Genomic DNA, 27,847 nt, shown 5'->3' with positions numbered 1-27,847 from the left:
ATTACCTGGACAGTACAGCACATTTGGGGAATTAGTTATGGTATTAACGTATGAAAGAAGTGGGAAGGAGTCCAGGGATGTAGTTTCACCAAAATGCCAGGAGTAGCGGAAGTGACATCACACGACCCTTGTCCTCTGATGACATCACAGGAAGTGATGTCATTTGATCCCACCCCAAAGAAGCAATGGAACACAACCTTTCACCCTTTGACCAAACAGGAAGTGGTATCACATAGCATTGTTTCTAAGTACACTACAAACAATATGGTTACAATAGCACTGTAAAGCGATATACATTTACACAAGAATGGATCATCATATGTATCATTAATGTCAGCGTGTATAGTGCCATATTACCAAATTACTGTGAATGCAAGCAGATGTCCAAGGCCAAACGGTAATGATGTGTTATTATATAGCACTTATGCTTAAGTGCTTCAGATAGAACAAATATACATACAATATTACCAGACCTTTGTTGGTACTCATTTATCAACCTCAGCAGGATGAAAGGCTGAGTTGACCTTGCTGGGAGTCGAACCTGCAACCTGCAGATCACACACACATTGCGGCAGTGAGTGCTCAACCCACTGAGCTATCTATATGGCGATAGCCATCAGAAAAGCAGCCACTCCAAAAACAAAGAGCTGCATGCTGCTGGCACAGTTCAGGAGCCTCAATTCTTTTTAGGGATTGAAAGGGAGACCACATGGGTAGCAAGGGAGACCTCAGGGTTCACAGTTGCGACCCCTAAATGACGTCCCTGAAGGAGAACCTCGAAGGAGGAATGCTTTGTATGTGCACTCCTCCCTTATAGTATGGGAAAGTCTAAAATATTTATAGCCATAGAAGTAGATGTTCTGACTGCACATTGTCTATCACATCTTGCGTTCTGTAGTATAAGAGTCCAGTTCATGGTTCGAAATGCCTACCTCAAATGGGCAACTGAAAAGACAGATCCAGATGAAGATGATTATGTGAAGGATACGAAGACAAGAAATAGGGCACATACCAAGAATCATGTAATCAGGTATGAAGAGCCTGGAGTGAAAGGAGCATGGATCAGATTGGAGGTAAACCGAAGACTTGAGAGAGAGTCCAGGAAAGACTGCTGAAGACATTTGGATATGGAAAAACAGAGGCCAAATGCAGGTCGGGGGATCAGTGTTATCACAGGAAGGATGGGAAGAAGGAGTAGTTATCTGCAGAGCCTGGATGATAAATAATCGCCCTGAATCGACTGTGTAGAATGCACAAGTGGCATGCAAGTCGCTGTGGCCAAAACTTGCTAAACTACTGACCTGGTTCGAGGACAGAGGAGGACCTTTGAAGATAGTGCCCTTGAAGAGTGCAAAGCTGTGCTTCACAAAAAATGGGACCAGAACAATTGGAGAGAATCAGAAATGCAGACGAATCTTTGAAGCAACAAGAATGAACATCGGGACTACAGTGATCATGGATCTCTATTGGGCGTGCAGATCCAAGGCTTACATGAAGCTACCCAAAGACAGGGGATGAAAATACACCTTGGTGAATGTTCATGTTCCAGCATTAGTGATTCTGGAAAGTGATTTGAACATTGACAGTTTTGCGAAAGCAGATGCTCACCTGAGGAAGAAGAGATCTGTCGAGCTGATACATTGATTGAAGAGAGAGAACTATTTCTCAGCCGAGTCAATAGAATCTTTTGACTCTATTCCTTAGGAGCACAGACTGTTCAGCCAGACTTCGTCAATATTTAAGAGAATTTTTATGCCGTGAATCCAGTTTGGAGCAAATACCAAATGGCTGCATATTACCAGATGTGAATTGCTGCAGATGATCAACACGACCATAAAGGGATTCAATGCTATCAAGGAAGAATTGAGAGCTGTAAAACTGATGACTCTTCAGAACAGATACATCCTGTATTTGATTACGGTTATGGGTAGAGGTGTTGGTGCAAAAATTGGAGAATCATGTTGCACATGTACACCTCCTCATGATGAGGATAAGAGCACCTTGACAGAAGCCATAGGAATGCTGACAAAACTGTACAGCCAGATGATAGAAGTAGAAGACATTGCTGATGACAGTTGGTTTGGATCGCGCTTCTCTTGTATTCCGCAATGGATGGCAGATATGTTCAAATTTCTTGGAGCACTGATCTTGTTAGTGTTGCTAGGATTCTGTGTGTTCAAGATAATAATCTCTCAATGCAGGAGACAGCAAAGAAAGACATAGGGATGACGATCATGATCGATGTTGTATCAGGAGAGAAATTCAAAGACTTGACAGATGAAGAAATCAGAGACTTTGTGAAGGCCAGTATCTATGCGTCTGAGGGAACGAAATTCCTGTATCCAAAGGACCATAGGAAGTATGTGGGAAGATAGATCTACTGCAGTCTAAGTGGACAGTGTATGCTTATGAACTGTAATAAGGATGAGCATGTGAAGACAGCTGGATGCCTGAGGGGTCATAAAGATATAAGTCTTGAAGAAGCATTTCTTCAAACAAGGATGTCTGGAGGTAAAGGATGATGGAAGAGTGGTCGATGAATCACCCAGAGGGGGGAGTGTAGAGAAGGAGCTAAGTACCCCCACCTCAACCACCTCACTCATATTGCCTATATGTTGGGTACCAGAGTGTGAAACTCAAGCAATACCAGGAGAAGTGCTTATACCCAAGAGAATCCTGGAGGCAAGGTTCCTGTTGAGAAAACCATACCTGTCATGCGAGAGTTGAGCTGATGAACATAGGAGAGGTGCAGAGACAAGAGAAGGCAGATATTCTATAAAGCATCAAGAAAAAATCAAAGATAATGAACATCTTGGGCTCAAGATGAAGAGGCGTATGCTGAAGAAACAATTAAATTATTAAAGTCAATTCACACGTGTACAGATTCAAAGTAACACAAGCAGATGAAGTTTTCATGAGTCTAGCTTTATAGTAAAAGAGATTATGGCAAGCGCCAATATATATATATATATATATATATGTATATATATATATATATATATAAAGCATGAGTAAGGAATGAAGTCTTCCACCATGTATTATAGCTGAGCCAGACCAAAAGAAGAAAAAAAGGTTATTTTCCAAATGTGTTGCAGTTTGAAAACAAATGAATTACAGGTGAAGTTCAGAAAGGCGAGGTTGAATGAGCCAAGAAGCCAAGGTCGTTTTGGCTGGAAGGAACAGGAATTTGTTGCAATCTGTGAAGGCATGAACCACCTATTCTGAAGGCCTGAATAAGAACAAAGAAGACGTCAGTTCAAAAGTACTAATTGACAGCAGATCACTGAGGTGATAATGGATGATGTTCTAATTGGTGAGAAGATGTGGTCATGGCCAGCTCGCCAAGCACCTGGCAGTCTAGCCTGCGTGCTCCTAGTGTGGGTGGAGGAGGGCTGACAGAGGTTAGAAATCAATGGGACATCGTGTACATGATGTACGTGAGGGAAGGGCTTAGCTGCCCCACTTGATGTTAATAAACCTTTTACCTCTTTCACGCCAATTAGACTAGTATGGAACATACACAAAGATATTCCCTTAGACCCAATCACACTTGTTAGTAAGTTTTGTAGTTTGCCACGTAGGATGACGTTAGTAATATGCAGGTTGTACATCACGTATGACGAGATTTTAGTATAAAAGAGTGCTTTTTGTGAAGTTTGTTGAGATCTTGCTATGATATGTCCGATGACGTTCGTTGTACTCCCTGTTTTAGATAATTAACATTAAAACCTTTATCTTTTTGCCTACTTTCGGAGTCGTTTTGATTATTGATGTTTTGAGTAATCTCTGCATCCCCATTCATCTCAGAGTATTACTACCTCGTCTTAAAAGGCTGGAAGTTCTCCAGTTCATTCCCTTTAAAAAAAAAGGAAAGAAAGGTTTGGAATTTTCTTGTGTTCGTTTCCTCTCTTGTGTCTCTATATAACATACAAAACATTCCCACATTTGTTTCACCAAAACCACACAAAAAAAGAAAAAATACCCTTTCTTCTCTGTGTTTGTTGTGCATTTGTTTTTTAGTTAATTGAATTATATTGTGTTGTAGTAGCTGCAGGTAGCAGTTGGAGATTGTGACTGCAGATTTTAGGTTGTAATTGTATATACTAGTTGTATGATTGTTTTTTTTGTTCCATTGGTCTTTCCCTTGTTTGCTCACTTCGGGCCGGTGTTCCTCAGGGTTCTTGTGCACAACCTTTTTGGCTATTCCTATCCCTCACTGGCCGTGACTTCGGGAGGGCAAGAGGAAGAAGGCTGGGACAGAGGAGGAGGAACTGTAAGAAGAATTCCCTCATGATTAATGAGGATGGGGCAACCTCATGCTCTTTGTGGAATCATGTTCATGGATCTGGTCCACAGAGCGCTTATGAACATTTGTACCAGTGAGGATGTGGTGGTATTGTGAGAGGCGTTAGGAGTGGGAATAGTAATGGGTCAATGGAGGAAGCCTGGCAAATTAAGAACAGAGGCAAAGAGGAAGGGCCTTGTGCAGATGTCCTGAGTGAGGCAGTGGAGCAGCAGGCAGGCATATCTGTCATGTGGGAGAAGGGTGTTGCTGCAGCAAGCACCCTGGTCAGATGATTGGATTGGGTACTTCCTGAGTGGGGAGAATAGAGGAGAATGTTGTCTTGACCCAGCAAGGCGAGGATGTAGGTGTGGATGAGGGGAAGGACGACCTGGAGGAGGTTAATGGGGAGAACAAACCTGCAAAGGTGGCACAGTAGGTGTTGTACCCACCCACAGGTGAGGACAAGTAGGAAGAGGGCCAGGCACATGAGGGTGTGACATAGGCTCCTCTTCCTGCCATAGCAGAAAGGGAAAGCCAGGAGGAGAATCAGAGAATAGTAACCTTGACAATCCCTACACATCTGACAAGGTTCAGGTTGGGCTAATTTTGAACTGCCAACAGGGAAGACCACCAAGGGAGAGGAGCCTGCAGTTTTCTGCAAAGAGATGGGCTATATGAAGTGGGTCAAGTGGTAGCAAATTCAAGAAAAGAAATGGAAATTGGAAAGGAGCATCCTGTTGCCAAAACCCTGCACTCAGGCAGCTTCCCAACCAGCTGTGTCAAGGCGAATGTGGCAAGTGGCAAGCCCCTTTTGTCAGTGCCACCTGTAAGTGGCTAGGGGTGGGGCACCACCAATTACAGTGTACACCTTTGGCAGGATCCCCGTTGATGAGCTCATGCAGCATCGGCACACCTGTTGCCTTTTTTGTGGGCTGTCAGTGAGCACTGGGGACCTGGAGCACTTAGGCAATTTGAGGTCACATTTGGAGCTCCCCCACTCTTCAGTATTAGTAGCCGTCTCTAGGAGAGGAGGATGACTTCATACAAAACTCACTAGATGAGTTTGAGATCTTTAATGGACGTGCACCCTGTACAAATATGCTATGATGTGATGTGATATGATATGATGTGGCATTTATAACGTGGCTGTACACAACTATGTGTGACAAGACAAGGAGGGCTGAACAAGGGTGGACAAAATAACAATCTTACTAGGCCTTGTGTCATTCAAATTGTGCAAGTGTGGGGAAGAGGAAAGGGGAGAAGTGCCTGAGATGAGGTGAAGGGGGAAGTGCAGTTAACTCACAAGTGCAGCCAGCATGTGGCTCATAAGTGCAGAGACAAGGGACTTTAGGGTTGCAGATACAGATCCCTAAGTGCTGGGGAACCCAGAGGCAGTCCGAGGGCAACTGGACATGCAGAAGCCTGGGCCTGATTTCAGAGGGTGACCAGGTGACCTGTGAGCTGAGACAAGTGCATCAGTGGGGGAGAGGAAGAGAGAAAGCATGAGAAAAGGAAGGTCTTGAGTTTAACCCAGAACTGGAGGTGGTTCTGCTCAACTTTGAGGGAGTCAGGGAGGATGTTCCAGAAGAAGGCCCCAGCCGAGGAGATAGATCTGCCCCCAACCCTCTGCTTGGAGAAGCATCTCACCCTCAGAGAGTTGGAGGTGGATGAGCAGAGAGCTCGGGAAGGAAGATGTTTTGGAAGAGAACGTTGGAAGTAGAGCGGTCCCAGGTCCCAGAAAGCCTTGTGGATGATGTAGAGGGTCTTGTATGTGATCCTTGCAGCCACAGGGAGCCAGTGAAGAGATTTCAGAGCTGGAGAGGTATGATCCCTAGGCTTGAGGCCAAGACCAAGTCTCGCAGTCCTGTTCTAGATAAGTTGTAAAGGTCAAAGAATAGGGGCAGGAAGATTCAGTAAGAGGCTGTTGGAATAGTCCACCCTAGAGACTACCAAAGCTCTTGTAGTTTGAATTCTTAGAGACATCAGAGATGTGAGGAAAGAAGGAGATGGTGGAGTTGAAGATGTCACCAAGGTTCTTAGCCACACAGGAAGGAGCAGGAAGATGGCCCAGAATGGGCGGCCAGAGAGAAAGAGGAAAGGAGGGAGCGGGTATCCCAATGAGGAGGATCTCAGTCTTACTGGCATTAAGGCAGAGATCATTGGTCGCACACCATTCCTGAATTGTGGGCAGACAGTCTGGTTTGAGAAAAGAAGCAGGGGTGGCTGAGAGGAGCCTGAAAGAGAGCTCAGCGTCATACTTAACATTGAAAATTGGAGTATAAAGTAGCGATGCAGTGGCGAGAGGTGCCAGGTAGTGGTTGAAGAGCCAACTAGAGAGGTTAGACCCCTGGGGAATACCACAAATAGAGCAAGAGATAGAAGAGAGGAAAGACTTTAGTTGCATCTGAGAGTGTCAGTCGGTAAAAAAGGAGGTCAGCCAGGCCAGGGCCTGATCAGTAATACCAAGGTTGTAGCGGAGGCGATTGAGCAGGTTGGCGTGGTTGACCATGTAAAAAGGAGAGGATAGATAGAGGATAATGAGGACAGAAGGTAGATTAGAGTCAAGATTGGAGATCCAGTCTTCACGGGTGTTCAGGAGAGTAGTGTCCGTGCTTCTGGCAGCTCTGAAGCTAGAAACTTCAGGGGTGGCTGTACCCTGTCAAAATCCCAGAGAAACCTAGAAAGTGGCTGCACCTGTGACAAAATCTCAAACACCCTAGTGGATGGCTGTACTGTGTAAAAATACCTGAGCATCTTAAGGGGTGGCTTTACCATGTGAAAATACCCAGGAGCATTTGTGGGCGGTTGTGCCTTGTGAGAAAAAAACAAAAATAAAACAAGAACCATAATGGGCGGCTGTCACATGTGAAAATACCCAAAAACCTTGTGGGGTGGCTGCACACTGTAGAATATGACCACTGTTGACAAGTGTGTGATCCGTATTCAGAAACATTACTTGGAATACAGCCAATGTAATGGAACATGTAATGCAGCAACCTGTCATCAGACAAGGTCAATACTGCATCCATCCATTTCCCAATCACACACAGTATGAGACAACCCTGCTCAAATTATGCATGTGAAAATGGGTAATGCATCCTTACCATTAGCTTCCAAGCTAGTGTCATGTCTATGAGTTGTTGTTTAATAGACTTCTGTAATGAAGTGTTCATTCATTTTTATACATGCCAATTGTTCTACAACCAGCACTGTTGCACTTCTCCTTTGTTGAGAGACAAAAGCATTGTCCAAACCAAAAACTATCTTGCACAGCACACTTGTATCAGGGAAACTTAGTGATTTCAAATCAACTTGCAAAGTGCTAATGGCCAGATGGACTGCTTGCTCTTCCAGTACTGTAACATATCATCATCCCAAGAACATCTTCAGTTTATACAGCTGGAATATGAGTCACACTTGAGGTTGACACAGTTAGTTTTGGCATGGTAAGCCCTGGTCAAATGGGAGTTGATCTTCTGGGTCATAGACACCATTTATTTCACAGACTGGCTATTGCTGATAAAAACATGTGGTGAAGGACATGCGAAATGCAGGTATTGTGCATTACCCTGCCACTTTGTAAGGCAGCAAGGACATCTGATGCATTGTTTGTTGCCACATAGCCCAAATGCAAATGACAAGGCCTTAGCCACGGTGCACCACCTCCTCCACCTTCTCTGAAATGTCAACATTCCTTTGTCTTCTGCTCTAAAACCCTTTCATGCATAAGGTTGCCTGTTAATGAACGGCACACACCTGTTCCTCCTTGAATTACTGTAGTACCCACCCCGCCTTGGCTGTTATGGCAGGAGAGAACATCCAAAGACACTTCCCATAAAATGCTGGAATTCAGGGATTTCCAGAAATGAGCAAAGTAAGACATCTATGTCCAATATCCATAGTGGTTAGCATTGAGCAGCCACTGTCTAATATAGGAAATGTGATGTTTCTGGCCATTATCAAATGCTTTCATATCGCTTCCCTGATTCAATGGGGGAATCACTGTTAGAGACACACAGGGTGCAAGGGGTAGATCTTTGTGCGCTACTGCCAAGTCTAGGTGCAGCAGAAGGTTTTCAGGGATGATAGTGCTGACTAGTGGAGGTAAGCTACTTGTTTGATGGTTCGAGGTGGCATGTGCCTAGGATCGTCTGACTTCTTCCCTTGTCTGTTCATGGGGATGCTGCACATGGGGCAGGCATAGGGGGTCATTCCGAGTTTGGAGGCAGCCATGGTGCCTCCAAACTCGGGTCCGGGTTTGGGTAGTCAGAATGGGGACTTACCAGGACATTCCGACATATGCGGACCCGGTAAGTCCCCATTCCAAAAACCATTCCCCATTCCCATTTGAGCCCCCATAAGGCTCAATGGGAATGGGGAAGGAGCTACTAACGTGCCCGCAAATTGCGGGTCCGATATTAGCTCCATGGTCCCTTAACGGGTCCCTCTAAGGACAGCTGGTCAGACCAGCCGTTCCTGGTGGGACCCGCGAAGGGACCTCGGAATGTGGCGGTAGGGGGTTAATGGCACCGGCATCCTTACCGGTGCTGTTAACCCCCTACTGCCATACTCGAAATGACCCCCATAGACTTGGTTACCAAGTGTGTCCCTGCCTTCCATTTGGCATGCTGTTTTCCAGCAGTGTGTGCATGTGGCGGATTCTGTTTTTTATTTATTTTACTTTCTGTGAAGTAGTGCAACACTTTTGACTTCCAAAGTGGCCAACAGTGCAAAGGCAGGATGCATATGTGCCTAATTGTGCTGGTGACATTCTGGAAGTAACATAATGATTCGTTGTGCTTTCTGATCTGCAATGTCTGTTTAACAAAGAGGGTGCACACAGGTAGGGTGAGCATCAAATAATACCACAGCCTCTGCATCTCTGCATCATAGTGCAGTTATGCCTCAGTATCACTGCTTTCCGATAGCAATACTTGCTTCCACCCAGACTCTGATGGGAGATAATCTTGGTCTTCTGCGTCTGTGCTGTTTGGCAGAACATACAGTTTGTGAGTGTAGTACTAGGACTTGGAGTGTGTCCCACTGGTTAAGTCAGCAACATATAAGAAGATGGAAATTAAAGATTTAGTTTTGCAATGCACTCTACCACTACTGTGAGCGTCTATGGGCGTGATTTGCAAAACTGGTTTCAATGGACTGTCCAATGTTAAACCATGTTTGTAAATCAGGCCTTATGTCTCAACAGCCTTTCCTAATGCCTTTCCTAATGCTGATTAATTTGCATGACTGCAGTTGACCCATACATATAGCTTCATCATTTGAGGAATCTGTTGTGCAGTCCTCCAAGTGATGGGGCTTGTGTCTTCTTCCGATGCAGCCTCTGCTGATAAGATGCGTATTCATTTCTCTCACATGTGTGTCATTAAGGTATCTTCTGTGGTATGAGACAGTAGCCCCACCAGTGCTGAATCCCAGCGTAGGCATTTCACAACTAATTTAACAGTACAGATGGACACACTGACAGCTTGCCAAGCAAGCATTGCAGCTGCCCATCATCACTGCTGTTTGTGTTGAGCACATAGGCATAAGCCATCTGCTCTGCAGTGTGACAGGTGACTTCTCGTGGGGATACTTACACATTTAACAAGCCAGTCTAAGTCTGTCCCACAACAGCTTGCATGTTTGTACTTTCTGAAAGCTTACCATGGTTCTGCATAGATCAGAGTAAGGAGTTGTGGATAATATGTGGGCACTGTCAGATGAATGCATTTGAAGTCGTGAAGTTCCAAACTGAGTATTTGAGCTCCTCGTCTTTGTCGCTCTCTTGTTCTAGCTGCACTTTTTAGTGCATCCTTCAATATGGTGACCACGTTTTCTTTTGTATGACCACTTTCAGCATTCTCCTCATCCTCACAAACATGTTGTTTAAAAGTTGTCACATTGGCTGCAAACTGTTGGTCAAGAAAATGATACCAGGAAGTACTCCATATTCTCCTTCTTACCAGCAATGTGTGGATCTTGTTGGAAGCTTGAGAGCAGATTCATAGACGGTTGCCCTGATTGTACATCACCAGACAGTTCATGCTCCTAGACTCTATTGGATAGTTCTAATTTCAACAGATACACCAATGGCAACATCTTACTGAGTGATGCAGTACAAAGGCTTTTCCGCTGGGTGGCCTCTTCAAATGGCTGCAACAAAATGCAAACATTGGCCAATATTTACCAAAGATGTCAATGGTACATATGCACCATGTAGTTACTGGCTCTGGTTATTGCAATAGTCGGTCTCTGCATTCCACTTTACCTGCAAACACTCCAGCATATGAAGAGTTGATTTCTGCCGAGTTGTTTTTGAAGTTGTGCTGATTGTGAGGAAGCTGTTGCATGACTGAAACTTTCCTAACATGTTCTGGGCATTGGACGAGTGGATAAAGTGGACGCATGTCTACCGGCCTACACTCCTCATTCAATCTAGTAGCGGGTAGTGGCTTTTAACGTGGTTAATCTCAAGATGAACAACATGGGCAAAGCAGGGAGCATGCATGATTTTTGCCTAGCCTAAGAGCAGATACAACTTGCACTTAAACCAGGGCCCTGCTGGACAAGGCGCACATGTCCCCCCACGCAATTCCATATGTACACTTGCATGACCTGACTTTACTAGGCTAGTACGTTCTCTCCTGTCCCCCCCTTTGTCTCCCTGTCCTAGTTTGGTTGCACCTGAAACACCTCATACACTTGCACTAGGAGAAATGCTGTCAGGCCTAGTAAGCTAGTTACTTTTTGTTCGAACATTCAGAAACCTCAATGCCAAAGAATGTCTTCTGTATTACCTCGCTCCCTTCCCGCCTTGAAGCGCTTTGAAGCACTTCACATGTGTTTAAGCGCTGTACAAATAAACAATTACTATTAAAACTTTAGATCCATTATCAGATGCCTCAAAGCCCACTTGTAAACTGTGAGGGGTGAGCCCATGGTATGCAACATCCTTTACTTTCTCCCAGAGGTCAGCTCCCTGTGCTATTTGCTGTCAAACCATTCCATTGACAAATTGGCTTGCTGGTGAATGACACATGATAGCTGCTGTCCCAGCCTTTGCTGATGAGAGGCATTGGGGAAGGTGAAACAATGTACAGTGATGGCCATGGAATCCGGGTCGAGAACATTCGTCCACATGTCCAGTGACATTCCCACTGATTCCACACATAGTAATTGAGAATGGCACTACTAACAGATTTCTACTCCTGCTGCACTCCATCCACTGGTACATGAATCATGAGCAAGGTGCAGGTGCATTTCAAATGCACCAGATTCTTTTGCGGCAGATGCCCCTATCCTACAAAGAGGAAGATATCTGTGGTTACTGATTGCTGACGTCACTGGCACAGTTATCCATGTACAATCTGTGCTTCTCCAACAGAAGCAGCTGCTGTTGTAGCAGATGAATCATACCCAAAAGATAAAGACCAGCACGACCCTTACCCCATCCCTTACATATTTGCATACTGCAGTAGATTCAGGCATGTTAATGAAATGTGACACTTCACTTAATTAAATGGATATAGGGGTCTCAGTTACCAGGCCTTCTCCAATACCTAATAAATAAATGAGGGGTTCTCAATGCTTCTTCCTTTTTCCATGCTGAGTAAATGCATGTTGGGTTCTTAATGGTTGGGCTTTACCATAAGCCTAGTAGAAGCATTGGGGATGTCATTCCTATGACATTTTCCTCTGACTACTAACTGTACATGGGGTTCTCAGAGATTCTGCCTTCTCCTCTGCCTCTAAAAAGCAGCTGGGTTTTTCCATGTTTTGGAATTGTCGAGTGCCTACCAAGCCCACGTGGGGTTCAAGTACTTTGGCCTTCACCTACAGCTAGTAGATGCATGTAGGAGTATGAGTGCAGGTGGTTTCTCAGTGCTTTGGCCATCTTTGTATATTCAGTGTATGTGTGGTTCTCAGTTCTTTGGCATCTTCTCAAAGAAAGCATGTGAGTAGTGCTACCGCTCCACCCACAGTTCACAGGCCCATCCACCCACAAGTCATGTGCACCCAAGCCCGCTAAAAGGATTCCAGACAAATTACCTAACTGTACTTAAACTCGAAGTTTCTCACCTATTTTACAAATCCCTTCTTTAACAAGCCTGTCTCGTTCCTGTCTCTTCTGAGGCCAAACATCAACTGTCCTGAACTTTTATTCATCTGTCTTTATACACGTAGTTGAACCTCATATGATGCGCTATTGGAAGATCCTGAACATTTCAAACTGGATAAACCACCTGGAAATGCTACAGGGTAGAGTTTTGCCCAAATCGCCCCACTGATGCTTACTCGGGATCAAGCTATGATCATATTTGCTTCTCAATGAGCAACAAGCAATTTAAACATGGTTACCCCACCATCTAAGAAACTGGAGCAATACAGTCCATGAAAGTCATGTACATATTTAAAAATACAGAGAAAATAAAAGAAGGAAATGAGAAAGTATAAAATACATCAAATAATTGTAAAGCAAACATGATTGCATATGTCATTAAATGTGTGTTGTCAAAAGTGTGCTGGATTAAAGCACTGGAATACCATTAAAAGAGATTATTTTAGGACATCTTTGAGCAACAGGCACAAAAGACACAGACTAGCTGGTAACAGAGTATTGAAATCCAGAGTGCAAGGATCAGAATTTGACTGAGCTATATAACTCATTGAAATTATGCACCTGATCACTTCGGAAAGGGGTTGCAACAGATGAGTACTATTGGGACATGTGAAGTTATGAGAATACATCAGTTAAGAGAAACCGTTTGGGAATTAAACATTGAACATGAGCACTAGATTTGTTGTAGGAAATGTGTAAGATCAATAGGACCTGCTAGCTATATGAAGTGGGAAGAATGATGCTCTCTAAAGGGTGTGTAGGATTACTCTTATACTGCGCAGGTCATCGAGCAATACGCTAATGGCTTATATGGGAATGATTAGACTCTCATTTGATTTCACAATGTATTCATGAAATGAGAAGATCAACTACTTCACATGTCTTTAGAGGATTCTAAGCAATGTTCAGTGTTCCATGTTGTGGACTTTACAAGGAAATGCATCGGCTCAATGCGAAATAGACTTTATAGTCACTTTTTTATTACAGTAGATACTGGATTAAGCAAACTGTTTGCTACTGCTCACACAAGTGACTTGCCTATTACATTACACACAGCGTGTGTGTATATATATATATATATATATATATATATATATATATTCAATGAAAAAACGTTGTCAAAGGGACGTCATGGTTCCAAGTAAAACAGAAAAACCCTTGAAATTCGGTAAGCTAAGCAACCATAACTCACGCCACCACCGTGCACTGCTAAGACTAACACCCAGGACATCAAAGATGACATCACAAATGTCATTGATGACATCACTGATGACATCACATGCCACGGTGGTGGAGCGAGTTATGGTTGCTTAGCTTACCGAATTTCAAGGGTTTTTCGGTTTTACTTGGAACCATAACGTCCCTTTGACAACGTTTTTTCACTGAATTTCATAGGTTTTTAGTAGCGCAATTTAACCATAACATCCCTTTAACAAAGTTATTTCACTGAATTTCATAGGTTTTTAGTAGCGCAACTTAACCATAACAGCCCTTTAACAACGTTTTTTCATTGAATTTCATAGGTTTTTAGTAGTGCAACTTAACAATAATGACTTTCACTTTATATAAATATCATATGGAACTGACTGAATCTCTTCTACTGTGCTTGATGTCCGCGAACTCATTTAATGTTCGCGGACATGTTCGAAGAACAGTACCACTACCTAAAAACTCTGGGGGGGTATGTTTGATTGTTATTTCATAACATAGGAACATTTAACAAATTAAAAAAAAAACACACAAACACATTATATGTACTAATACATAAGAAATGTAACCCATATATACAACATATATACAACACACTAAAAATTCATTTAAATGCACTATGTTCTAAAATGGAATATACCACAAGAAAATAAATTGGCTTCCAACATAATTACCTCACAAACACGACAGAACTGAGAATAAGAGCAGACCCACTGAGTACATAGGACATATCTTACCTGAAATAGTAAGCGTACTTAATTTTATTCATATATTTACAAACTTTCTGTATTAGATAAAAAAAATATTATCTTTTTTTTTTCTCTCACAGAAATGTCTAGTACTCTGGAATGGCTAGAGGAACATTTCCGACATGAAGAAATGTCACAAGATAGTGAAACTAATGGTAAACACTTTATAATATAAACCATTTAATTATTATTATTTTGTATACATTTAATATATACATATTTTTTTTTGTACAGAGCATACCAAAATAGAAAATACTTCAGAAAAACCTGTTATGGATAACACTTTTCACAGTATAGAAGAAAAGATGGATTTATTGTTGACTAATTTTAATAATTTAAAAACTTTTGTGGAAGATCATTTTAAACCAAAAACCTCGTACCATTGCCCCACATTTACTTGTCCCTCCTCACCATATCGCAGTCAATTATCCCCAAACCCTCTCCATAACCCAAAATGTTTTTGATGAGACTTCCATCCCTTCTTCACCTAATAACAATCATGATGAAACCCCTAATTCTCCTGTTTTTGTTTCTGTTTCTGCCTCCCCTTCTCTGTCAGAAATTATTAATATATGTTAAATAAAGTTTAATTTTTATATTGTGTTGTAAATAGTTTCATTTTTTTTTTAACAATGTAGGTGTCCGCGGACAGTGCAGGTGTTCTGAAATGTTCGTAAATAAACAAAAATGGAGGTGTCCTGAAGAACACTATACCTGTTCGTACTGTTCGCTAGCAAGATGAAACTATTCTAAGAACACACGCGGTGTCCTAAATGTTCGTAAAAAAAATAATTCAAGTGTCCTAAAGAACACTATATCTGTCTGTAGCCTTCGCTAGGAAGTTCAAACTGTTCTAAGAACACACGCGGTGTCCTGAATTGTTCGTAATTAAACGAAAATGGAGGTGTCTTAAAGAACACTATACCTGTCCGTAGTGTTCGCTAGCAAGTTGAAAATGTTCTAAAAACACAATTGGTGTCCTGAAATGTTCGTACATAAACGAAATTGAACGTCTCCTGAAGAACACTATATCTGTCCTTACTGTTCGCTAGCAAATTTAAACTGTTCTAAGAACACACGCAGTGTCCTGAAATGTTCGTTTCACGTGTGATGCAATTTTAATTAGTTCAGGACCTGAACAGTGTCCGTAGAACATCAACGCGCATGCGCTAGCCAATCTCCGTGCATTTGATGTCCTGCGGACATGCGCTTCCTTCGCGGACTTGTTCGCGAACGGATCATATGACCGCGCCCATGCTGATCGCGTGTTCTGAATGCGGACACTGTTTGGGTCCCCGAACAAATTAAAAGTACATTTTCAATTAATCCATAATATTTTTCAATAAAATGTCACCATGGCACAAGTCCCACATAGTAATCCTGAGTTTCTACACACCTTTTGAAACTTTTCAAACTTTTTTTTGTGTTCGATCTGTCCGCGGACAGCGCGCATGTCCGCGGACCGCGCACAAGCACCCCTATAAAAGACCACGCCCTAGAGCTTATTCTCATTGTGTTTCTGGCTATTCTTCGAAACACAGCGATTTTTGCTGCCACCTGCAGATTACACCATCATCGAGATGGCATCCCTGGCTGCTGAACTGCCACCTGGTGCTGCACCTGCTTCAGCACCAGCCCCACCCACTCCACCACCACCACCTCCACAAGGGCCTGAAGAGGGGAACAGGAGTGAGGATGCGGAGGAGGAAGAAGAGGATGATGAGAATGAGGTAGAGGAAAACCCTACTACCCGCACTAGGCGTGAGTCTTGGGTGTGGCGGTTATTTACCATTCATGGGAATGTTGCTAAGGCTCGTGCGAACCGTGTTACCTGCAATGAGTGCAAAATGATACTCGGTCGCGGGAAGCACGGTAAGTACAGCTTTGGGACCACTACTATGAAGCGACACCTGAGGTCATTTCACTCTGGGGCTATTCGCAGGGTTGTACCTTGCGAAGAACGTAGCAGGTTGATTTCCTCTACTTCATCCTCTGTTTCTGATCCTGTCACCACAAGGACCACCTCTGTGGGACAGCGTCTTCCTCAAGCTGCCTCACAGGCCTTACAGAATGCTGATGACCCTTACCTTTCGAGGGTCACAGTTGTATGTATGTACTGTGACACAGTACTCTGCAGGGGGGGAGCGACTTCGTAGTGCTTTTGAGACTATCGTCTCAGAGCACAAGAAGATCTGCTCACTACCCAAATAAAAACCACTCTACATCTTCCTCTCTCAGCTCACCCTTTCTTATCCCTGTGGTTGGTGTCCCCCCCTTTACCTTCCTTTCCCCTCCTCTCCTAGTGTGTTGTGTATAAAAAACCCAAATAAATACAAAATATCAAAAATCAAAAAAAAAAAATAAGGCTCTTTTCAGAGCTGCTTTTCACAGTTAAAAAATAGAAGTGAAAATAAATGAAGCAGGGCCCTTTGTATTTTTTAGAAGTCTGCAGACAGTTTGCGAACATTTAAAATATTGGGTTGCTACACCATCACAAACATTGCAATTTTCTCTGGGAGGAAGTGGTGGCTCTGAAAAGATCCTTTGGGAGGTGTTTGTAAGTCAAAATGTATAAATGCTTAACACCTACTTCAAAATGGATGTTGTAAAATCAAAAAGGGTCGCAATGCATTTTGTACATTTCTCAGAAAAATCTGATTGCCAGCATAAGTAAGATGGACTCCATCTCTGCAAAAAATGTATGTACTACGAAACATAATATTTTCATTGTGAAAAGAGGACATGCCAAAATCTCATAGAAAGGCACAAACAGCCTTATTAACACTGCGCCTTGCTTTTTCCATTTGTGGACCAAATGAAGAAGAACGAAGCGACATTTGTCTCTGCGCAATCCGTGAAAATATCACTTAAGAATTAGGAAACATGTCCATAACCTTCCCAAGTCCTTCTTTCATAGCAAATTGCAAAAAAAATCCAGTCACATGTCCTAAACTGTTCCCTCCACAATGAATTACAATTATGTCTGGATGTTGCTCTGTCTCCAAAGTAGCACAGAGAGGTAGCAAGTCCAACCACTTCATTCCACGTACTCCATGCCAGTGTACTTCCACATGTGGGAATCCAAGATCTACAGCTACTCCACAGCTTTCTGCATGCACCTTCAACCAATGTATCCACAAATCTCCCAAAATCCAAACAATCTGTTTTCTGAAACACACAGCCATAGCTATCTTTTGTTCTCTCAGCAAAAAGAGTATCTGAGAAACTCTCTCCTGGCACAACACACCCACTAAACTTTCCTGACCAATCCCTTTCATTGCTTATTCTCATTTGCATGACTTCTGAACCCAAAAATCCCCGGATGTAACTCCCGATGTCCGCAAACTACTGCCATGTCCGCGGACATATCGTAACATGAACAGCCCTTCTACCATTTCCACTTCACTCTCTCTGCCATTCCCTCATTGGATGTAGCTAAGAAATCACATGACCATGCACAAATCACATTCAAGACCTCTACATCTAACTGCATCATCATAGATCAGCACTGCAAATGTACTGTGAATCTCTCTGAGTACAAGTGTCATATCATTGGCAAGCACCATCTACCAGAAATACTGTACAAGTCTCCAAGATTTCTACTTGCAGCTCCATGCATATCCATATGCATGAACACAAACTTCAGGAATGCATATTTTCTGTACAGTAGTTGAACACATTTTCAAACAGACTTTTAGCTTGTGTAATCTATAAAATGAATTTACTGTATTTTTTTCAATTTCCTAAAATCAACTATCACTTATAAACCTTTATATTATTTACTTTCTTTATACACACACACTCAAATCATGTTAAACTAACATTTTTTAAATGAAATATAAAGACTACATATATTCAAACAAAATTGCATGCAAGCACAATCTATGTTTAAATCTTTAAAAAAATACTTATACAATTTCATATTTTTTTGTTTTTATTTATTTATTTACTTAATTACTTTAATTTAGACATGACATTCAGGCGCTATTACCTAGAACAGCTTACTTACAGAAATAGTTTTATTCACTGGTATATTATAAATTTCACAAGACATAGTAAAGATATTTTTTTTTGCTACAGTTAGTCATTCAATACAATTTGTTCATTAAGAACATATCATATGTACTGAACTGATGCAATGTATCTTATGTAAATAAATTAGTTTAATGATTTTAAAGAAGGCACTGAGGATTTCAATTAAAAAAATCAATATCTAAATTAAAAACAGCGCTATATACAAACAAAGTTACTAATTTGAAGCTTTTACAATTGCAGTGAAGACCAGTCTCCTGAAAAGAAGCAGCCGAATTTGAAGAACAAAGGAGAACTAAGATGTTACCTGTTAATTTAAGATAGAAAGTAAGTAGAATATCACCATAATACTTGTATTATTAATCAAACATATTATAACGTTAATACAAGCTATTTCTGTGCCTAAAAATAGAGATTGTGTACCATTTTGTCCAAAAATCTCCATGTCTTAAACAGCGATTTACAGCCAGAATGACCCACAAATTCCTATTTTTGGACACACAAATTACCCAATTGAACCGCTACAATTTTCATATTATAGAACAAACAACTGTTTTAATTGTATACATTAGATTTACTATTTGTACTTTTCCACACCACTAGCTTACTTTTTTTTTGTCATCTGAACCCCAGTTTAGTAACACATACATTAAAGAATACCTATCCCTACTAGTTGTAGTTCCCAATGCACAATCACACACCATTACATACATCTTTATCATCTTACTCAAACACTCATGCACACAGCACACATACATTCCAGAACACCCCAACCCATATCTTCTTTATTTTTTTCAACAGACCCTAAAGAATGCCTACCAAAAGTCAAGTCCGTAGAAAGCAACGCAAAAGTAGAGCAAATGAAAATAAAAGTGTCCAACATAAGCATCCATCTATAGCAGAATTTGTAAAAGAAAAGTTGAAACAAAACAGCTAATACAGTCATTTAGTTAAATACAAGAAAACTTTGCCTCCTCTATCAAAATGTAAAACAAACCAAAAAACAATTAACAGAAAATCAGCTATCAATACAGATAAAACTACTTCTTCAAATTTTAATATAGTGCAAAGTAAGCATACCAAGAAAAGTATTTTAGCCAAAATGTACCGTCACAAAGTCCTTCAAAATCTTATAAAAACAGGAGACAAATCAGGTTCAATGCTTAAAACCTATCATAGGAAATTAATCTTAGAAGCGTTGATGGACAATGCAATTCTTCTCAAAAGAAAGTTATTTATTTTACTGTTAAACAAAATGAAACCACTAACAAAACTAATAACTACATTACAAAAAAGACTTCTCAATAAGCGAAATGTCAACAGAAAGAACTTCTTAAGTATCTGCGGAGGTGAATGGAATCACACTACGAGCACAGAACCATATTTTAATGAAGAAGCGTACAAACAAAAGCAAACAAATACAATTGTCATACATAGCAGTGGTTGAGGTTATGAAAAAGTGAATAATACCATAATGGAACAAGAAGTACTCCTTACAAAAATATGCCCTGAAAACTTAGAAGTACCCCTCCATTCAACTGAATCAGAACGTCTAGTGTACAAATGGCCATGCACGTCAATGTGTAACATTCCCAAACAATGTTTCAAATCTTTACGCCAATTCCTCAATAAATATGTAAAAAGCAAAGACAAAATCAAAATTAAATTACTGCAAAATATGGATACCTGTCCAGTGCGCAAGTACACAGGACTACAAGGACATTCATTGGCCTGCATTACAGGACCTACGTGTAAAACCACTTTCCATGATATCAAAAGCATATCAACATATCATTCAACTATAACAAATCTAGTCTATAAACTGTACTACGCTAAAAGCCCTGCTTTAGCACTTGCATAGTTAAATAACATCCTTCTACATGGTACAGCAAAAGACCTACTTGAAGAAATTCACTATATCCAGAAAAGATATTTTGGAAGTGAAAGCCATTTACAGAATGAAATAGCTTTAAACCAATTAAGCAACAATTCTACACATGGCAACCTTTTGCTAAACACATACAAAAAAGAAAGACTAACATTTAAAAGTACATCAGCTGAAGTACCAAACCAGGTATGTGTATGTTGCCGTAGAACTTTTTATAAAAGTAACACAAAAACTGTAGACCTATCATACAAAATAGAAGACAATGAAGATTCTAAATGGTTTGAATTAGCTCTCTACCTTGTAGCAGAAAACAAATACGAAATAACTGAGCCCTTAATACTTTGCAGTTACTGCACTACAAAACTTGACAACAACCAAACTCCTTCACGTGCTATCACAAATAATTTGGAATTATACCCAGTACCAAAACCCCTACAACAACTTAATTTATATGAGAGCATCATAATTCAAACAGTACACCCATTTCAAGCAATAATACGCCTTCAACCAAAAACAGCAAAATTACCTCCCTCTGAATTGGTAAAAGGCATTCATGGAAAAGTAGTTTATTTACCATTAGATCTAAAAGAAAATGTGCATACTCTAGGAGTGCAACGTCCAATGCAGCAATCTTTAATTATCTTAGTAAATGGAGTACCTACAAAAGACAAAGAAATATGGCAACAGCTGGTAGATTCATATAAAGTTAGACAAGCCTTCCAATATCTTAAACAGAATAATGAATATTACAAAGAAATTAATATTGAAGAAAACTTGAAAGATACAACTGAAATAATTCAAGAAACACAAGAAGCTGGTCAATTTGAGCTATTAGATCCTGCTACAATATCAAATACTTTAGACCATTATACAATTCATCCTTTGCACTGTAATGACACCGTAGAAGATGTACTGGAAACTTACCAAATGCGTCAAACAAAAGGATTGCCAATCAGCATATGGGAAAAAAGTATAGAAGCATGTGCTTTTCCTCTTCTCTTTCCTACTAGCAAAGGAGGAAGGTATGATGATAGACCTATTCAAATATCAGCTTCAGAATACCGCTCATTACAGATGTATTCTGAAGATCCCAGATTTAAACAAAATGTGGAATACATATTCCACCTACTCTTTGAAAGTGAACTAGCAACTTTATGTTACGGAGTTGCACACATATTAAAATCAGGATCACACTTTCAAAATATGACAGCTACACAATTATTAGAAAAAGTGCAACAAAAGGATGAGGTTTTACAATCAAATATTACAAATCTATTAGCAAATATTCGTGGTACTAAAGAGTACTGGTTACGACGTCATGGAGATGTACGTTGTATGATCAGAAACCTTGGCCCACCCACTTGGTTTGTTACATTAAGTTGTGCAGAATATGCATGGGAAGATTTACATGATTTCCTACGCATATCAAATAAAAACAAAACAAACATAGATAAACTAACACCTGGAGAACTTTGTTATTTGGATCCTGTTAATGTTTCAAGATATTTTCACCATCACTTCATTGCTATGCTACATTTTATTTGTAATAAAACTGTTCCTCCCCTTGGAGAAGTGCAACACTTCTTTTGGAGAAAAGAATACCAAGCCAGAGGAGCGCCACATGTCCACATGCTTTTATGGAGTAAATATGCTCCTAAATTTGGTCAAGACAGTGATGCCACTGTTTTACAGTTTATTGAAAAATATGTCACTTGTAAAATTCCGTCAGAATCCACAAATAGTGATCTTCATGCAAAAATCTTACAATTCCAAAGACACAAATGTGGCAAATATTGTCGTCGCAAATACAAAAACAAAGGGAAATACTACACCAAATGCCGATTTGGTTTCCCTAGACCAGTTACAAATACAGGTCAAGTGAACAACCTCATGTCTTCAGTTAGACATAGTGTTAAAGGTAAGTCACCTAAAAATACATATTGCATAAAAAGAAAAGAAGAAGAAAAATATATCAATGATCACAATGCAATCATTGCCCACTTGTGGAATGCAAACATAGATGTGCAGTACATTGCAGACAATTCTACTGCAGTTGCACGATATGTCACAGCATACTTAACCAAATCAGAAAAGACAGAGCTCCAAGACCTCTGGAATGACCTGTCATCAGATAAAACAGTGTCTCAGAAATTATACAGCTTGGGCATAAAAATGCTGTCCCATAGAGAATATGGATCCTATGAAGCAGCTGATCGATTAACTGGTACTGCATTGTATGGTAAATCTGCAAATATAGTATGGCTAAGTCTTGGTCCAGCTAAATCTAGAAAAAGAGTTCTAAAATCATGGGAGATATAGAAACAACAGCCAAACATGATCCCAAGAGCCAAGACATTTTTAAAAACAATGTATTGGACACATACTACCCAAACAGAAGTAATACTTTGGAAAACATGTGTCTATACCACATAGCCCAAAACTACACATACAAAAATAATATGAAACCTGATGAAAACAAAAGGTAAATATAGAGTGACAAACTGTGAAGGCAGCTTAGTTAAACTCACTAAACCAAATTTAATGAATCATATCAAATTGTCATTAAAGACTCCTCAACATAAAGAAGTATATTACATGTCCCTGCTACAACTCTTCAAACCATGGAGAAAAGAAGAACAATTACTAGATAACTATGACTCATATGAGGATGCTTTCAAAGCAAATGAAAGCACTATAACTGATGTAAACACATTATTGTTTTTGGAGATCTGCTTCAATTAACACCAGTAAAAGGTGAGCCTATTTTTAAAACATTAGGACACAAACTCTGCCGTAAAACTGTTGGCAGCATTGGAAATGTCAACCTTTGGCAACATTTCCAATACAGAGAATTAACAGAAAACATGCGGCAATCTGCAGATCCCACTTATGCCAACATTTTAAAAAGTATCAGAGTAGGTATACTTTCTAAAGAAGCAGAAGCAATATTGAAAACCCGGCACATTAATGCACTTTATGGTGATAATGCATGTGCTACAGATGTTATGGAACAATTAGCCCACAAAAATGTCAATTGTATGGCCTTAATGCCAACTCTTGCAAGCTGTTTCAAATTCAATGAAATCATGCTAAGTAAAGAAATGCAACCAATCATGGAAATTAGCGCCACAGACAAACTAGATGTACATGGTATGACACTACCCATGTGTGACCAAGCCACAACAAGACTAAATAGTTTAGAAAAATCAATCTCAAACACAGCAGGCTTAGAAAAGATATTAAAATTATCCTTAAATTGGTAGTAATGCTTAAACGTAACCTTGATGTGGACCAAGGACTAGTTAATGGAGCACTGGGTACAGTTGTTGGCTTTCAAACATACCCACACGACAACAAAATTCAGTTTGTCAATATACTCTTTGACAAACTTTCTTCTTTTCAAAGATATGTATGTACGCAGAGAAAAAATTTCTCTAACTCTTGCATACGCAGTCACAATTCATAAATCACAAGGTCTTACCCTAGGCAAAGCAATGATAGATATTGGTAACACAGTCTTTAAAGAAGGCATGAGCTATGTAGCACTATCACGCTTACGTACACTTGACGGTCTATTTCTAATCAACTTTGATGCAAGTAAAATAAACGCTGATATTCCTTGCATTTTAGAATACAATAGACTTCGCTCACTATACACCCCCCACCTAAACACATATTCTGTTCCACAAAAAGTAAAAAGTTATAAAAGAAAAATAAATCAAACAGAAATGCAACAGGATGTCACTGCAAATCCTCCAAAGAGAGTAAAAGAAACTAGTACTTCATCAAGTACCACAAGCAAAAAAGAATCAATTAAGGAAAGTAAAACAGGTATTCTTTAAATAAGGTAGACAAACTCCAAAAAAAAAGTTAGATACAGAACTACCTGGACCATTTAAATTATCAAATATAATTGGTGTAAGTTGCTACGCAAATGTAGCAATGAATATTCTATTTCAATTACCACCAATTGTTGACAACATTTACTTGCACAGTACAAACCCATTGTGTTTGCAAATGTGAGTACTTCACAGAAATGCAGCAAACAATCCTGACAACACGTATAGTGTTTATGGAATAAGACAACAATTGGACTACTGTGTTGGAATGGTGAGATTCACTATTAACTCACAGGAAGATCCACAAGAATTTCTAATGTACTTACTACAAGTACTGGAAAACAAAAGCATACCTATAAATGAAATCTTTCAGATTTCATACATGTGGAAACATACATGCACTCTCTGCAACAATGTGACACAAGAGGAAATCCCCAATGAACGCTTCATATATATATATCAATACCAAATTGTGAATCTATTCCATTTCAGCGACTTGTACAAAATGCAAACCATGGTAGATTATGCTCTACCTGCAATTCAGATAATCGCTCCACGTTAGTAATACAAACACATAGTAAATACATAATACTAATGCTTCTACGTTATAATGCAGATGGTACCAAAAACAACTGCAAGCTGACTGGATTCACACATGGTCAAATATCACTTGGTAAGAAAACCTTCACAACAATAGGTATAATCTACCACGCAGGAGCCACAACCAATTCAGGGCACTACACTGCCTATATAAAAAAAGAAATGTGGATGGTTTGAATGTAATGATAGTACCATGACTCTAAAGCAGAGATTACCAGGAAATCTTACAAACGCCTATTTGATGTTCTTAAAACCAAAATTTGATAACTAAACTGTATTTAAAACCTAAGTAAACTTGTGTTAAAAACATATAAACTGTTAGAATACTCCTAAAACTATCTCACTGCTCAAAGATTCTACAACAACTAATCAGATAAATGAATATCACCAAATTAGACCAAAAAATACACAGTTAGAATACGCCAATTGGTATCTAACTGCTCCAAAATTTTATAATATCAAAACAAATAAATAATATGTTACTGCTCCAAAAAAATGCAACAAGCCAAAGTATAAAGCATTAGCCGAAACAACAAGTGAACACTGAAAACAAACAAACAAATAAACTGTAGCATAACAGAAAAGGTTTTTTTTTTTAATCCAACATGGATTTTTTTTTCTCCCACAGACCCAATGGTTTTAGCAACAAATAAAGAAACTGAGCAAATTGCACAGTACTCTGATTTGTAATCTACTAAATATGAGGGTCCAAAAAAAAAAGTATGTTGATCAAACAATATAATAAGTCATTACAAAATACTAATACTAACATGCTATTTTCTTTTATCAAAGAAATTAACAAGAAATACATGTACTCCGGTTACTAGACCAAACAGTAAGTATACAATAATAAGGAGAACCAAAGCAGCATATCACATCCATAGTATCTAATACCTTTGTTCCTTATACATTTGTTTTTCACCCAAAGTTATAAGCAAATATGAATGTGATATGCTGCGGTGGTTGTTGCCAGGGCATAGAGTCTTGGGTGCATGGCCAAATGGCCATGCACCCAAGACTCTATGCCCTGGCAACAACCACCGCAGCATATCACATCCATAGAGTCATACATTTCAACTATGGTCTATGGAAACCTTTAATGTCCGCGGACATTATGAGTGTTCTTAGAACACTTTCAGCTTGCCAGCGAACAATACGGACAGCGTTTTCAGGACACACCCATTTTGTTTACTTGCGAACATTTCAGGACACTGCGAGTGTTCTTAGAAAACATTCAACTTGCCAGCGAACAATACGGACTACGCCTTCAGGACACCCCCTACGAACATTCCAGGACGCCGCGAGTGTTCTTAAAAACGTCTTCAGAACACCCCCATTTTGTTTATTTGCGAACATTTCAGGACAACGCGAGTGTTCTTAGAACACATTCAACTTGACAGAGAACAATACGGACAGCGTCCTCAGGACACCCCCTACGAACATTTCCCAGACACCGCGAGTGTTCTTAGAAGCGTCTTCAGAACACCACCATCTTGTTTATTTGCGAACATTTCAGGACACCTCGAGTGTTCTTAGAACACTTTCAACTTGACAATGAACAATACGGACAGTGTCCTCAGGACACCCCCATTTTGTTTATTTGCGAACATTTAAGGACACTGCAAGTGTTCTTAGAACACATTAAACTTGTCAGCGAACAATACGGACTACGCCTTCAGGACACCCCCTACGAACATTCCAGGACACCGCGAGTGTTCTTAGAAACGTCTTCAGAACATCCCCATTTTGTTTATTTGCAAACATTTCAGGACACCGCGGGTGCTCTTTTAACACATTCAACTTGACAGAGAACAATACGGACAGCGTCCTCAGGACACCCCATACGAACATTCCCCGGACACCGCAAGTGTTCTTAGAAGCATCTTCAGAACACCACCATCTTGTTTATTTGCGAACATTTCAGGACACCGCAAGTGTTCTTAGAACACTTTCAACTTGACAATGAACAATAAGGAGAGTGTCCTCAGGACACCCCCATTTTGTTTATTTGCGAACATTTCAGGACTCTGCGAGTGTTCTTAGAACACATTCAACTTGCCAGGGAACAATACGGACTATGCCTTCAGGACACCCCCTACGAACATTGCAGGACACCGCGAGTGTTCTTAGAAACGTCTTCAGAACACCCCCATTTTGTTTATTTGAGAACATTTCAGGATACCACGAGTGTTCTTAGAACACATTCAACTTGACAGAGAACAATACGGACAGCGTCCTCAGGACACCCCCTACGAACATTCCCTGGACACCGCGAGTGTTCTTAGAAGCATCTTCAGAACACCACCATCTTGTTTATTTGCGAACATTTCAGGACACCGCGAGTGTTCTTAGAACACATTCAACTCGATAACGAACAATATGGACAGTGTCCTCAGAACACCCCTATTTTGTTTATTTGCGAACATTTCAGGACACCATCAGTGTTCTAAGAACACGTTAAACTTGACAGAGAACAATACAAACAGCATCTTCAGGACACCCCATACGAACATTTCAGAACAACGCGAGAGTTCTTAGAACACATTCAACTTGACAGAGAACAATACGGACAGCGTCCTCAGGACACCCCCATTTTGTTTATTTGCGAACATTTCAGGACACTGCGAGTGTTCTTAGAACACATTCAACTTGCCAGCGAACAATACGGACTACGCCTTCAGGACACCCCCTACGAACATTCCACGACACCGGGAGTGTTCTTAGAAACGTCTTCAGAACACCCCCATTCTGTTTATTTGCGAACATTTCAGGACACCGCAAGTGTTCTTAGAACACATTCAACTTGACAGAGAACAATACGGACAGCGTCCTCAGGACACCCCCTACGAACATTCCCCGGACACCGCAAGTGTTCTTAGAAGCGTCTTCAGAACACCACCATCTTGTTTATTTGCGAACATTTCGGGACACCCCGAGTGTTCTTAGAACACATTCAACTTGACAGAGAACAATACGGACAGCGTCCTCAGGACACCCCCATTTTGTTTATTTGCAAACATTTCAGGACTCTGCGAGTGTTCTTAGAACACATTCAACTTGCCAGGGAACAATACGGACTATGCCTTCAGGACACCCCCTACGAACATTCCAGGACACCGCGAG

Source organism: Ambystoma mexicanum, chromosome 10, assembly GCF_040938575.1.
Source record: "Ambystoma mexicanum isolate Mex_15411 chromosome 10, UKY_AmexF1_1, whole genome shotgun sequence".
In the NCBI taxonomy this organism is placed as follows: Eukaryota; Metazoa; Chordata; class Amphibia; order Caudata; family Ambystomatidae; genus Ambystoma; species Ambystoma mexicanum.
This window is presented reverse-complemented; position numbering follows the sequence as displayed.